The sequence below is a fragment of the Neofelis nebulosa genome, chromosome 5, assembly GCF_028018385.1.
Source record: "Neofelis nebulosa isolate mNeoNeb1 chromosome 5, mNeoNeb1.pri, whole genome shotgun sequence".
Lineage (NCBI taxonomy): Eukaryota > Metazoa > Chordata > Mammalia > Carnivora > Felidae > Neofelis > Neofelis nebulosa.
In genome coordinates, this window is record NC_080786.1 from 143,742,812 (window position 1) to 143,757,542 (window position 14,731).

Consider the following 14,731-nt stretch of genomic DNA (forward strand, 5'->3'; position numbering starts at 1 on the left):
ACGCTTAACCGACTGAGCCACCCAGGCGCCCCTGTTTATTTTTGAGAGAGAGAGAGAGAGAGAGACAGGATGTGGGCAGGGGGAGGGGCAGAGAGAGAGGGAGACACGGAATCTGAAGTCAGTTCCAGGCTCTGAGCTGTCAGCACAGAACCCAATGGGGGGCCCCTGAGCGCATGAACTGTGAGATCAAGACGTGAGCCAAAGTTGGATGCTTAACCGACTGAACCACCCAGGCACCCCTGGACAGATATGTTTTGAAATCAGGAGTGAATGATGAGGACAGGACTTGAAGATAAGCAATATGGTTGTAGTGCGTGGGATGGATCACAGGAGACAGAGACCGGAGGCAGAGGAACTGTCAGAAGGGTAATAGGAGTGTGCAAGGAGAGAGGCCGCAATTGAAATGGAGTAACAGACTAGAAGGGATGGGGAGATGTGATAAGTAGAATCCATGTGGCTTGGGATGGATTCCATATGCAACGGAAGCAAAGAAGATGAGAGGTGACATTTCCTGAGCCCCTTCTGTGCCAGACTATGCCAGTGCTTTATATAGACTGTATTGTTAAATTCTTATAATGACCTGAGAGGTAGCTATAATTATCCCCATTCTCCCGAATTAGTAACTAAGTAATTTGTAAAAGTTCCCTAGCACTGGGATTGAAATACTAAGTTTCATTCACTTATTAATTTTTTTAAGTTTATTTTTGAGAGAGAGTGCAAGTGCGATCAGGGAGGGGCAGAGAGAGAGGGAGACACCGAATATGAAGCAGGCTCCAGGCTCTGAGCTGTTAGCACAGAGCACGATGCAGGGCTTGAACACACGAATGGTGAGATCATGACCTGAGTCGGAGTTGGACGCTCAACTGACCAAGCCACCGAGGTGCCCCAAATTCATTAATTTTTAAAACTATTTCCTGAATGCTTGTACTTTGCTAGGCATCCTGGAAGGTGCCAGGGACACAACAGTGAACAATAAAAAAAATGGGTGCCATTCTTAAGGTACCCTTAGTCTAGTAAGGGAGGTAGACATTTACCCAAATACCCACTTGGGGTAGTCTTTTTGTTGTTTCTTTTAAGAGAGAGACAGAGAGAGAGAAAAAGAATGAGTGAAGGAGACGGGCAGAGGTAGAGAAAGAGAATCCTAAGTAGGCTCCACGTTCAGGACAGAGCCTGACGCACGGCTCCATCCCACGACCCTGGGATCATAACTTGAGCTGAAATCAAGAGCTAGACTGTCAACCGACTGAGCCACCCAGGCGCCCTGGGGTCATCTTAAAATATATCCAAAAATCCCCTCCAAAGGTAGAGCGTAAGTTCCCTGCCGTGTAGTGTGGATTGGACTAAAAGACCTATTTTTAACAAACAGAATAGAGAAGAAGTGGCACTATGTGACTTCTAAGGCGAGGTCGTAAAAGACATAGTAGCTCCCTTCTCATCTGTTCTCTGGGATCACTTGCTCTGGGGAGAACCACCTGCCATGTTCTGAAGAGACTTAAGCAGGCCTTGGAGAGGCCACATGGTAAGGAACTGAGGCCCTACAAATGAACTTGGAAGCAGACCTTCTAGCACCAGGCAAGACTTCAAATGGCTGCAGCCTGGCTGACATCTTGAGGCCATGTCACGAGACTCTGAGCCACAGCCACACCACCAGTCTGCTCCTGGTTCTTGATTAGCAGGAACCAAGACATGATAAATGTTTACTGTTTTAAGCTAATAAATTTCGAGGTGATATTTAGCAGTAGATAACAAATACATCATGTAAATGAGGTAAGTGCCAAGCAGAAAAGAAACCTAGTTTATGAAAGTGAATCTAACTGAGATAAGGAGGCTGGGATGGTTTCCGTGAGGTGGTAACTCCTGAGGTAAGATCTGGTAGATGAGTAAGAGCTCAAGAGGCAAAGAAGGTGGGTGGAGGAAGGCATCTAGACAGAATGAAAACTGAAAACATGTACAAAGGCCCTGTGACATGTGCAAAGACTTGAAGGAAGACCAGTGTGGCTGAGCATGAAGATGTAGGGAGAGTGTGATACAAGATGAAGTTGTAGAATAAGGCAGAAACTTGAAGATCACGTTAAGAAATTTGGCCTTAATCCTAAAAGCAATAGGAAGCCACTGAATTTAAACATAGGGCGTACCATGTGAACACATTATCTTCTATAGTGACATGTTTTAAGAGTTTTCTTTTTAAAGTTACTTCACTTTAAATTACTGACAGTGTTGGGGCGTCTGGGTGGCTCAGTCGGTTAAGCGTCCGACTTCGGCTCAGGTTATGACCTCGCGGTCCATGAGTTCGAGCCCCGCGTCGGGCTCTGTGCTGACAGCTCAGAGCCTGGAGCCTGTTTCAGATTCTGTGTCTCCCTCTCTCTATGACCCTCCCCCATTCATGCTTTGTCTCTCTCTGTCTCAAAAATAAATAAACATTAAAAAAATTTTTTTTAAATTGCTGAGAGTGCTATATAGGAATATTTATATTGTATATATTTAGCTAGTGGGCTAGATAGATGATAAGTTAGTTAGACAGGGTTATTATATACATTTGATTTGATAAGTCACTTAATGAGTATTTTTCTCCTTAGAGAATAATAAATGCTTGGTCAGACTGAATCTACCTTCACAGTCACCATTAATATATTTAAATGGGTGACACTTATAATAATCCTTCTTTTTAATGAATATTTCTACTATCCACCTGTTTTTATTTTGAAAATTTTTTTATTTAAAAAATTAAAAAAAATTTTAATGTTTATTTTTTGAGAGACAGGGAGAGACAGAGTGTGAGTGGGGGAGGGGCAGAGAGAGAGAGGGAGTCACAGATTCCAAAGCAGGCCTCAGGCTCTGAGCTGTCAGCACAGATCCTGAGGCTGGGCTCGAACTCTCAGACCACGAGATCATGAGCTGAGCCAAAGTCGGACGCTTCACCGGCTGAGCCACGCAGGCACCCCTAGCAACCTGTTTTTAAATGTTTATTTCATGTTTCAAAATTGCCAAACCTAGAACTGGCAAGAGAATATTCTTAAGCAATTAGAACTTCTAAGACAATATTTTTCAGCCATCTTGTTATTTTTAAAGAATGATAATCAGAGAAGAGAGAGTGAAATCATCTCACACATGAACATAGAAACTTGAAATGCACATAGGTCAAGATTAAATAACCCATGAAGCTGATAGCATGAACCTTTAGATTCTTTGAATACCCTTCCAATTCTAACAGTCTGTGTTTTAAATAACTGGGAATATATGATTTCTCAGGGTTACCAACAAAAGTTCCCTGAAAGAAAAATGTCTTCTACTCAAAAGAGTTTTAAGTTATACTGTTAAAATCATGTCTATTTCATTCTGCTCCCTGAAACCTTGAAAATGTTCCTTCCTATCCAGTCCTTGTGTGTGGGTGGCTTTTAAGAGTGCAGATAATGTGATAATGATGGTGAGGTGATGGCCTGAGTCATACAAGACAGAGAACAGAGTGGGTCCCTGAAGATTTTGTCTTTTAAAAACTTTTTAGTGGCTGCTTTTGCACTAAGGAGTTTAGGATGAGAATTCTGAGCAGAAGGACTGAGCCAGTGTGAATAGAGGAGGAACCAAGTTTTTCAACAGCCAATGAGGGAGAAATTGCATTTGCAACCGGCTGATCTCAACCTATTTTGTCTGTCACTGAACATGTCTGGGCAGTAGCTGTTCTCTCAGATCTGAGGCTTGGAAAGGGAAAGATAAAGAGATAGTAGGATGAGGTAAAGTTATGTGTGAGACAGACTGCCCCCTCCACCCCCCTGCTTCTTAATTGCCTGCTCACTTCTCAAAAATGAAGTAAATACTGAACATGCTGACTTTCCCCATCATTCCTGTAAATAAGGATATGACTCACAAATCCTGCAATCTCCAGAATGCCATAGATTCTATGGTGATTTGATTTAAAAATAGCTGGGAAAAAGCAAGAAATCATGCGTAAGTTGGGATGGTTTCTCTTTTCTTTCTTTTTCCTTTTCTTTCTTTCTTCCTTCCTTCTTTATTTCCTCCTTTCTTTCTTTCCCTTTCTTCTTTCTTTCTTCCTTCTTTGTTTCTTTCTATTTTTTACACTTAATTTAAAATGTTTATTTATTTTGAGAGAAAGAGAGAGTGTGTGAGGGGCAGAGAGAAAGAATCCCAAGCAAGCTCCGCACTGTCAGTGCAGAGCCTGATGGGGGGCTTGATCCCATGAACCGTGAGACCATGACATGAGCCGAAAGCAACAGCCAGACGCTTAACTGACTGAAGCATCGAGATGCCCCTGTTTTTGTTTTTCATTTAACTTGTTGTTGTGTCAAACCCTATTCTGTCACAATATTTTTCTGAGAATATCTGGTTTCCCGACCAAATTTTAGGGATTTCTGCCTTCTGGGAACTAGCATAGTGAACACAGGGGTCAGATCTCAGATCCCAGGTGAGAAGACTCAAGACTCGGGAGTCACTGTGCTCTACATGCAAATCTCCATCTGGTTGTACGTTCTTCTTTTCACAGAGAGAGATGAATGTTGATGGCATTTGAATACACTGACCCCCACCCCCAAACTGTTACAAAACCATTGCAGTATTATAAATGCAGGTATGCAGGGTGCTAATTATAATAATAGTGGTTCAAGTAGCAGTGACTATAAAAGCCTACTGAGTGGCATTCACTGACCTTTAGCTGGCTGACCCAGAGATGGGAAGCAAGGAGTCTCTTTATTATTGGTGCTAAAACCCCCAAAGCGAGACTTTCTGCAAACCTAGTTTGAGTTTAAGATTGAGGATTAAGGTGCAGGTGAGGAGTTTGTATATCCCCCAAATCTCAGTCCTCCTCTCTGTAATCAATGTCCCTGTAGGGAACAAGAGCACATTCAAAAGGGGCCAATGAAAGGAGACCTAATGAAGGGAATATTTACCAAGTTGGGGACAGAGTTAAGGGAAGCTGGGAGGATTGATGAAGCCGTTGGGACTGGCAGCCTCAGGGAAGTCTCTCCTACGTCTTGGAAGATGAAGGAGGGAAGAAGCAGTACTAGGACCTGGCAGGGACTGTTCTGGAGAGGAGGCTCTGCCCCATCGCATTCCCAAGAATTTGTGCTTTGGTGGGGAGGTGAGGCCACAGCTTACCCAGGGCTTAGCTGGGAATAGCCTAGAGGATAGATACTTCGGTCTTTCCCTCCTCCTGTCCTTCTCTCTTCTGCTGGTGGCTCCCACTGGGAAAACCCAATTACAAGTCAGAGGGCAAGGGAACTTTGTTGCTGTGGTCCCTCTAGCCAGGCTCCTGGGGCACATACCGGGGTGGAAAAGTGGGGAGAGTGGTGCATCTACAGAGGTGCATGGAGAGTCTTTTTTTTTTTTTTTTTTTTTTTAGCTTTTTATATTTTTGAGAGAGAGAGAGAGAGAGTGCGAACAGGGGAGGAACAGAGAGAGAGGGAGACACAGAATCCGAAGCAGGTTCCAGGCTCTAAGCTCTCAGCACAGAGCCTGATGTGGGGCTCAAACTCATGAACCGTGAGATCATGACCTGAGCCGAAGTCAGACACTCAACCAACTGAGCCACCCAGGCGTGCCTGAGAGTCTTTTGCACAGATGACCAACAAGGTAAAAAGGTAGAAATACCTCAGTAGCTAATTAAAAACAAACAAACAAACAAACAAAACCCCAAGATGGCCAGGATGGCCAAGTTTGTGATTTTAACCCTGTGTCCTTCCTAGTTTGTCAATTAAATGTCTGGAAATGTGAGCCAGGGGGACCATCAGCCCCTCCGTCCCTGAGGATGGGTCAGGGACAGGGTTGTCAGGCAAAATATGAGATGTGTATATATATATATGTATATATATATACATATATATATATGCCATAAGTATGTCCCAATCATTGTGTAAAAAAAAAAAAAAAGCTATTTATCTGAAGTTTAATTTTAACTGGGAACTCTGTATTTTAAAATTTTGTTTATCTTTTTAAAGTTTATTTATTTATTTTGATGGCAGGGAGGGGCACAGAGAGAGGGAGAGAGAATCTCAAGGAGGCTCCACACTGTCAGTGCAGAGCCCAACGTGGGGACTGAACTCACAAACCATGAGATCAGGACCTGAGCCAAGATCAAGTGTTGGTCGCTGAACCCACTGAGCCACCCAGATGCCTCTGTATTTTGTTTTAAACGGTTTATTTAGTTTTGAGAGGTGGGGGAGAGGAGCAGAGAGAGAGACAGAAAATCTAAAGCAGGCTGAGCGCTGTCAGCACAGAGCCCGACACAGGGTTCGATCCGCTGAACCGGGGGGATCATGACCTGAGCTGAAACCTAGAGTAAGAGGCTCGACTGACTGAACCCCCCAGGTGCGCTGGGAGCTCTGTATTTTTATTGGCTGAGTCTGGCAATCCTAATTTGGGAGGATGGTGGAGAGAAAGCTGGGCGCGCAGACCCTGCCCCCTCCCAACCTCGTCCTTAACTGCTGTTTGTTTAGAAGAAAGTGCTCTGGAAGTTGAATGTGGCATCAGATTTCTGAAACCATGCTTTTGCAACATCAGTGTTTGAAATGTTAAGTATGTAATAAAAAAAAAAAAAAGAAGAAAACACTACTTCATGATCAAATAAATTAGAGTAACACCGGGCTAAAAAAAGTTAAAGAGCTCTCAGCTTTAGGATTTCTCCTGGCCTTTATTTATTTATTTAAAGATTTTATTGCTAGGGGCACCTGGGTGGCTCAGTTGGTTAAACATCTGACTTTGGCTCAGGTCATGATCTCGCATGAGTTTTTGAGTTCCAGCCCCGCGTTGGACCCTGTGCTGACAGCTCGGAGCCTGGAGTCTGCTTCGGATTCTGTGTCTCCCTCGCTCTCTGCCTCTCCTCTGCTCACACTCTGTCTCTCTCTGGCTTTCAAAAATAAATAAAGGTTTTTAAAAAATTTAAGATTTTATTTTTAAGTAATCTCTATATCCAACGTGGGGCTTGAACCCACAACCTCAAGATCAAAAGCTGCACACTTCACTAAACTAAGCCAGCCAGGCGCCCCTCCCCTGGCCTTTAATGCTAACATGCATTTGACACCAATAATAGCGTTTTCTTGTTTAACTGAAAACCCAAGACAACGAACAAATGACAAGCCCAAGGTCCTTTTGTTCTACAGTGACCAGAGTTTTCCATTGAAAGGCAATTAAATTTAGCAGTCATTTTGATGTCGATCATGTTAAAACAGAATTTTACTATTATCTCAGCATAGTGCTTTAAGGCTTAATTTGCATTTATAAAGGCCGTTTTAAAGCTCCCCATAAACGTTTGCAAAGTGATAGTGTTCTATTTAATAAGATATTAGATTGCCCACTTGATTCTGCATGGTTTTGCTTAGCTTCATATGAGGAATCAATTAAAACCAAATTATCATCCAAGCAGGGCAATCCTAGATTTTTCAGAGAGAAACATGAGGGTGAAAATATCAGCTTTCTCTGCTTCACAAGGTTATTTTTGGAAAGAAATGAATTGTTGTGAAAGGTGCACGAAAGATCACTGTGCTGTAGAAGTCTTATTATCACCCTCACTGTAGAGTTGGTGAGCTACACAGGTCTTATAGCTTTCTTTCTTTCTACTCGTAAGTATTTTAGCTAATTTGTTGTCCAATGTGTGATCCTGTTCTGTAATGTGCAATGGGAGAATAAGGGAGGTGTATTGGGATTAGAATCAGTGGCAAAGGGGCAGATTCCATGCTTGTGCCCCAGCCCCAATCACCACCCCCTAGTAACAGTGGAAAGATTCTTCTATAATGTGAAAAAGCATTTTTTTTTTTTTTCACATCATAGAGTAGGTGTGAACATAGAGTCCTGGGTTGGTTTGGAGGTTCTGCTCCATAAAATCTTCAGAGCCTCAAATTTATCTGCTCTTATTAAGGGATGTCCCTCATTATTATATTAAAATTTTTTTTAACGTTTATTTATTTTTGAGACAATGCGGGAGACAGAGTGCAAGCAGTGGAGGGGCAGCCCAGAGCCTGATGCGGGGCTCGAACTCACAAACCATGAGATCATGACCTGAGCCGAAGTCGGCCGCTTAACCTATAGAGCCACTCAGGTGCCCCTAGGGATGTCCCTCATTATTATAATCTGAGATGCCAGCTGCTCATTGTTAGGGTTCAAGATGGCTACAGGGAGTAGGGACACAGAAGAAGAGAGGCCAGCTTGGTGGGCTGGCTATCCTGGAAGCTGCCATGAGATGCTTCTGGGCCATGGGGTCCCCAGATGTTTGGTCAAACATTATTCTGGGTGTCTCTGTGAGGGTGTTTTTGCATGAGATTTACTTTTTTGTTTGTTTGTTTTTATTTTGAGAGATAGAAAGAGAGAGAGAGAATGAGCGAGGGAGGGGCAGAGAGAGGGAGTGAGAGAGAATCCCAGGTAGGCTCTGTACTGTCAGCAAAGAAGCTCAAACTCATGAATCATGAGATCATGACCTGAGTCAAAATCAAGAGTCTGAGGCTTAACTGACTGAGCCACCCAGGCTTCCTGGGATTTACTTTTTAATTAGTAAAATGAGTAAAGCAGATAGGCCTCCCTAATGTGGGTGGAGCTTGTCTGATCAGTTGAAGTACTGAATAGAACAAAAAGGCTATGAGTAAGAGAGATCTCCTCCTGCCTGCCTCCCTTGAGTTGGGATGTTGGCTCTTTCCTGCCTTTAGACCAGATAAGAGACATTGGCTCTTTCTGGGTCTCAAGCCTGTCCACCTTCACATGAGAACTGCACCATTGGCTTCCTAGGTCTCTAACAGATGACAAATCTTGGGACTTGTCAGCCTCCATAATCACATGTGCTAATTCCCTTTAATAAATCCCCCCCCCTCTCTATCTCCTATTGGTTCTGTTTCTCTGGGGAACTCTGGCCAATACAATCCTATTGCTTGAAACTTAGTATGGAAGAAAAAGAACCAGTATATGGGGTGAAGTGTGTGGGGGCAGATGCAGAAGATTCTGCCACAAGAAGGAAACTCAAACCCTTGAGGGTAGTGGTGAATCAGCAGTGACGGGGCTACGGTCTTTTATTTTGGGAGCTGATTAAGAGCACTGCCATACCAGCAGGTCAGGCTCTCCATTTATCAATTTGGGCAGCAGTGTCCTCTGTCTTACCAGATGAAAGTTCTTGGAAGATATTGATCATATCCAAATTCCTTCATTTTAAATATCTTTTCAGAGTATGTTAAAGAAATTTTTTACATCCTATTTTTTTTTGAGAGAGAGAGGCAGAAAGAAATCCCAAGCAGGCTCCACGCTGTCAGTGCAGAGCCGTAGGCGGGGCTCTCGCTCATGAATCCTGAGATCATGACCTGAGCTGAAATGAAGAGTTGGGCGCTTAACTGGCTGAGCACCATCCCCCCCCCCCCCCGCCATGTACCCCTCTATCCAGAGTATGTTAAATACAAATATGTCTACAAATAGAAAGCCCGTCACTTCGTGCAGAGATGCACGTTTGTATTTATATGAATATGTGTGTATAGAATATGGAAATAGGACATTTGGTCTGTTTCAATGCCTGAAATGGAAGTAAGGGTAATTACTTTTCTACAGTGAGTAATACACTCTCAGCTTGTAGGCATTTTCTTTTTCTTACACCGGGTAACGTCTGTTAAGGGTGAAGGATGACAAAGGATGGTTTTGACAATGGTGACGAATTACTCAGTTCCTAGATTGGGGATTTTGAAGCCACTTCACTAGCTAGGGGCAGATGTCACCCATTACTAGAGGTCTAGCATTCGATTTTAGGAGCAGTTATCTAAGCTCGTGTAAGAACTCTTAATAGGAACACGCATCTCTTCCTACGCTCTGCACAAAGATCAATTGTACATGACTCCTGATGGTTGTTGCTCAGAGTCGTTTCTTGCCTCCTATTCTTTCCATCTGTGGGAAAAGCATGGAACTGTGAGATCTCAGTTTGGTTTGCTATTATTCTTGGATCCTAGTATAAGGCCATCAGAGTAATAGGTGGAAATTTGAATAAATGCTTCCTTTTAATTTGTAATTGGTTCAAACTTAAAAAAAGCTTGATGTAGCATCAGGGTTTATTGCATAATTTGTGGACCAAGCGTGACATGAAAATTTGGACCCCTTGGTTCAAAAACTAAGAATCTCTGACACTGACAGTAAAGCATTTAAAGCCAGGGCAGGGCCCTTCTGAGTGCAGGTCCTGTGCAACTGCACATGTGGCACATCTATGAAGCCAGCCGTGCTTAGCTCTGTATGATCATCACTTTGATGCCCTTGAAGTCCCCACAAAACTCCCACTTTATCCTCTCCCTCCATGTCCTTGAATCTTCTCTTTCTTCCGAAATCTTTACTTTGTATAACATTATAGGAAATGAGAGAATCTAAAGAGAAAACATTAATTGATTTTAGATTCCGCCCCCCCCCCTTTCCTTCCTGACTATCAGGGCTCACAGACATTTCCCTGTTTTCTGACTTCCTTTAAATCGATGCAGTACCCTAGGTTGCTTCGTTGTCATGTATACACACGTGGAGAACATTCGTGGGGCTGTATGTAGGGAATTGATTCCTATCAAATAAACTGGGAATAGTCTTCAAAGGCCCTTGACATTTAATATGGAAAAGTGACCTATAAGAATCACGTCATCCACATGTAGTGAAAAGTGAACTAATTACCCAGGGAGATGGGATATACCTGGATCCTGAAAAGATTTATAAGGCAAATTAAAGGCACAACTTTTTTTCTTTTTTTTTAAATATGAAATTTATTGTCAAACTGGTTTCCATACAACACCCAGTGCTCATCCCAACAGGTGCCCTCCTCAATGCCCATCACCCACCCTCCCCTCCCTCCCACCCCCCATCAACCTTCAGTTTATTCTCAGTTTTTAAAAGTCTCTTGTGGTTTGGCTCCTGCCCTCTCTAACTTTTTTTTCCTTCCCCTCCCCCATGGTCTTCTGTTAAGTTTCTCAGGATCCACATAAGAATGAAAACATATGGGGGCGCCTGGGTGGCTCGGTCGGTTGGGTGTCTGACTTCAGCTCAGGTCATGATTTCACGGTCCGTGAGTTCGAGCCCCACGTCAGGCTCTGTGCTGACAGCTCAGAGCCTGGAGTCTGCTTCAGATTCTGTGTCTCCCTCTCTCTCTCTGCCCCTCCCCTGCTCATGCTCTGTCTCTCTCTGTCTCAAAAATAAATAAAAACATTCAAAAAATTTTAAAAAAAGAATGAAAACATATGGTATCTGTCTTTCTCTATATGACTTATTTCACTTAGCATTAACACTCTCCAGTTCCATCCACGTTGCTACAAAAGGCCACATCTCATTCGTTCTCATTGCCAGGTAGTATTCCATTGTGTATGTAAACCACAATTTCTTTATCCATTCATCAGTTGATGGACATTTAGGCTCTTTCCATAATTTGGCTATTGTTGAAAGTGCTGCTATAAACATTGGGGTACAAGTGCCCCTATGCATCAGCACTCCTGTATCCCTTGGGTAAATTCCTAGCAGTGCTATTGCTGGGTCATAGGGTAGTTCTATTCTTAATTTTTTGAGGAAACTCCACACTGTTTTCCAGAGTGGCTGCACCAGTTTGCATTCCCACCAACAGTGCAAGAGGGTTCCCATTTCTCCACATCCTCACCAACATCTACAGTCTCCTGATTTGTTCATTTTAGCCACTCTGACAGGCGTGAGGTGGTATCTCAGTGTGGTTTTGATTTGTATTTCCCTGATGAGGAGTGACGTTGAGCATCTTTTCATGTGTCTATTGGCCATCTGGATGTCTTCTTTGAAAAAGTCTCTGTTCCTGTCTTCTGCCCATTTCTTCACTGGATTATTTGTTTTTTGGGTGTGGAGTTTGGTGAGTTCTTTATAGATTTTAGATACTAGCCCTTTATCTGATATGTCATTTGCAAATATCTTTTCCCATTCCATCAGTTGCCTTTTAGTTTTGTCAATTGTTTCCTTTGCAGTGCAGAAGCTTTTTATGTTGATGAGGTCCCAATAGTTCACTCTCACCATTGTTATTTTACATAGTGTTCGAAGTCCTAGTATACAGCTTTCTCAATTGTCTGTGTATGCATATGTGTGTGTGTGTGTGTGTGTGTGTTCTTTCAATACTTTCTTGAATATATAACATCTTACTGTGTCCCACATTAAGTAATGAATTAAGTAAAAACCTTTGCCATGCGTTTATTTAATATTTGTATTGATTTATGTATCATGTTTTTACCTTTAAAAAGTTATCTTTTAACTTAATAAAAAAAAAGTGCTTCCTGGATGGCAGATAAGGATCTCCAAAAATCTGCTTCTCCATAAAGGCAATAAAAGCTGTGGCAAAAGTCGAAATCAAATTTTTCTGTATTCTGAAAATTAACTAAAGAATTACACAATTCCAAGTCGTGTTTATCAAGAAAAATGGCTGACTCTTGGTAAGAACCATCCTCCTCTCCCCTTGAGGACCAAAAGTTGCACAACGTGATAGCTGTGTGAACCAGCAGTCTAACTGGAGAGGGTAGAATGGGTTTGGAACTTCCCCAAAGCCTGTCAACATTTGACCAATTGTCAACATTTGACCAGTAAAGCCTCTTATTGAAAATCCCCCTTCCCATGACCTGACTTTATTTGACCTGACTCAGAGCATGCTCTGTACCAACATCCCTGATTCTAGGGACTTTGGGAAAAAAAAATCAACGGCAATTGTTTAAGATTGCAGCTATCTGAGATGAGGTTACTGAGTGGGCCTAATCAAAACACTTAAAAAAGAATAACAGAGAAATGAGAGGTCCATAAGAGATTTTGAAAAGCTCACACACATTCTTGGAAATCTAGAAGACCATGTGCATACACAGAAAAGGCCCCAGAAGGTCCTAATCTTTCCTCTCTAGCTTGCCTTGAGGCTCTGCACAAGCTAAGACAGGGGTGTAAGATCCCAACACACAAAGGCTGGGAGAGTTATTAGTTCAAAGCATTTATGGAAATCTCTAGGTAATCATTAGCTGACCACTAAGCTAACCAGGCAGAGACTTCAACAGCCACATATGACAAAGAACACAGACTTTACACAAAGACTGCAGAAAAGTCACTAAGCCGATAAATAAATAAAAAGCAACAATAATAACAAAAACAAAAAAACAGCAACAAAAAAGCCTGGAGAGAGCATCTGATTTCCAGAGTTGCCACAATATATTGTTTAAAACAGAAAAATATTTTTTCAACAGAAAAATATGAGACACACAAAGAAACAAGAATGTGTAGCCCATGCAAAAGAAAACAACCAGACAATTCTAACAATGTCCAGACTTTGGACTTTTTAAACAAAGACTTTAAATCACCTAATGAACTAAAGGAAACCATGTTTAAAGAATTAAAGGAAAGTGTGAGAATAATCCAAAACTATAATCAACTATAATCACCTATAATCAATCTTGTAAATTCCATTTACAAGAGCAAAAAAAAATTTAGAAGTGAATTTATTTAAAGCACAAGATTTATATACAGAAAATACACAAAATGTCATTGAAAAAAATTAAAGAATATCTACATAAATGGAAAAACATCCCATATTCGTGGATCAGAAGGCACTATTGTTAAGATGGCAATATTCTACAAATTGATCTATGTGTTCAACTCAATCCCTCTCAAAGTCTCAGCTGCTATTTTTTTTTTTTTTTGCAGAAACTGACAGGTTAATATTTATATGGAAACTCATGGAAACAGAATATTCAAAGCAATCTTCTAAAAGATTAAGAAGCTTGTAGGATGTAGACTTCCCAGTTTCAAAACTTATTACGAAGCTACAGTAATAAAGTGGTAAAGACAATGTGGTACTGGCATAATTCAATGGATAAACCATAATCTTTTCACTCTCTCGAGTCCTCGCTTCGAAGATGACCAGGAAAAGAAGGAATAATGGTCATGTCAGAAAGGGCCACGGCCAATTGCAGCCTGTTTGCTCCACCAACTTCTCCCACTGCATGCCCAAGGAAAAGGCCATTAGGAAGTTCATTATTCTGAACATAGTGGAGGCTGCCACCATCAAGGACATTTCTGAAGCAAGTGTCTTGGACGCCTAGATGCTTCTCAAGCTGTATACAAAACTACATTGCTGTGTGAGTTGTGCCATTCATAGCAAAGTAGTTAGGAATCACCCTCGTGAAGCACAGAAGGACCCCACTCTGATTTAGACCCACAGGTGCTGCCTCATGACCTCCATCAAAGCCCATGTAAGGAGATAAGTCTTTAAGGACTGAAGAAAAACTGCTTTGTGCAAAAAATAAAATAAAATGGAGATTATACTTTAAACACACACACACACACACACACACAAACAACAAATCTTTTATCTTTTCAACAAATAGTGTTGGAACAACTGGATGCAAAAGAATAAAGTTGAACCCCTTACCTCACACCATGTATAAAATTAACTATATGGTCTGCAAATATTTTCTCTCATTCCGTAGGTTGTCTTTTCATTTTGTTGAACATGTCCTTGGTAATCAAACTGGAAAGCTGAATGTGTCTTCCCCACAGAAACAATCCTGTGTATACGTCAGCCACTTAGGGGTGGGATATGCTTGGGTGACCTGATCTAGGTTATTTTAGAGGATGTGTAAGAAATGGACACAGCATTCCCACTTCCAAACAACTAGCCTCTCAACAAATTTAGATCAGACTCATTCTTCTCTTCTTCAAAGATTTTTTATGTCTGTCCTTCTTTTTATTGTTTTTAATCAAATTGATGCTGCATTCTTACAGAAAACTCCTGAATATATGTTCCGAAAATTTA

At 41.8% G+C, this 14,731-nt stretch overlaps 1 pseudogene; it reads left to right on the forward strand.

The window, feature by feature from the left end:
- The first annotated feature begins 13,765 nt into the window (after positions 1-13,765).
- LOC131511459 (small ribosomal subunit protein eS26-like) lies at positions 13,766-14,510 on the forward strand (annotated as a pseudogene).
- Positions 14,511-14,731: the final 221 nt, after the last annotated feature.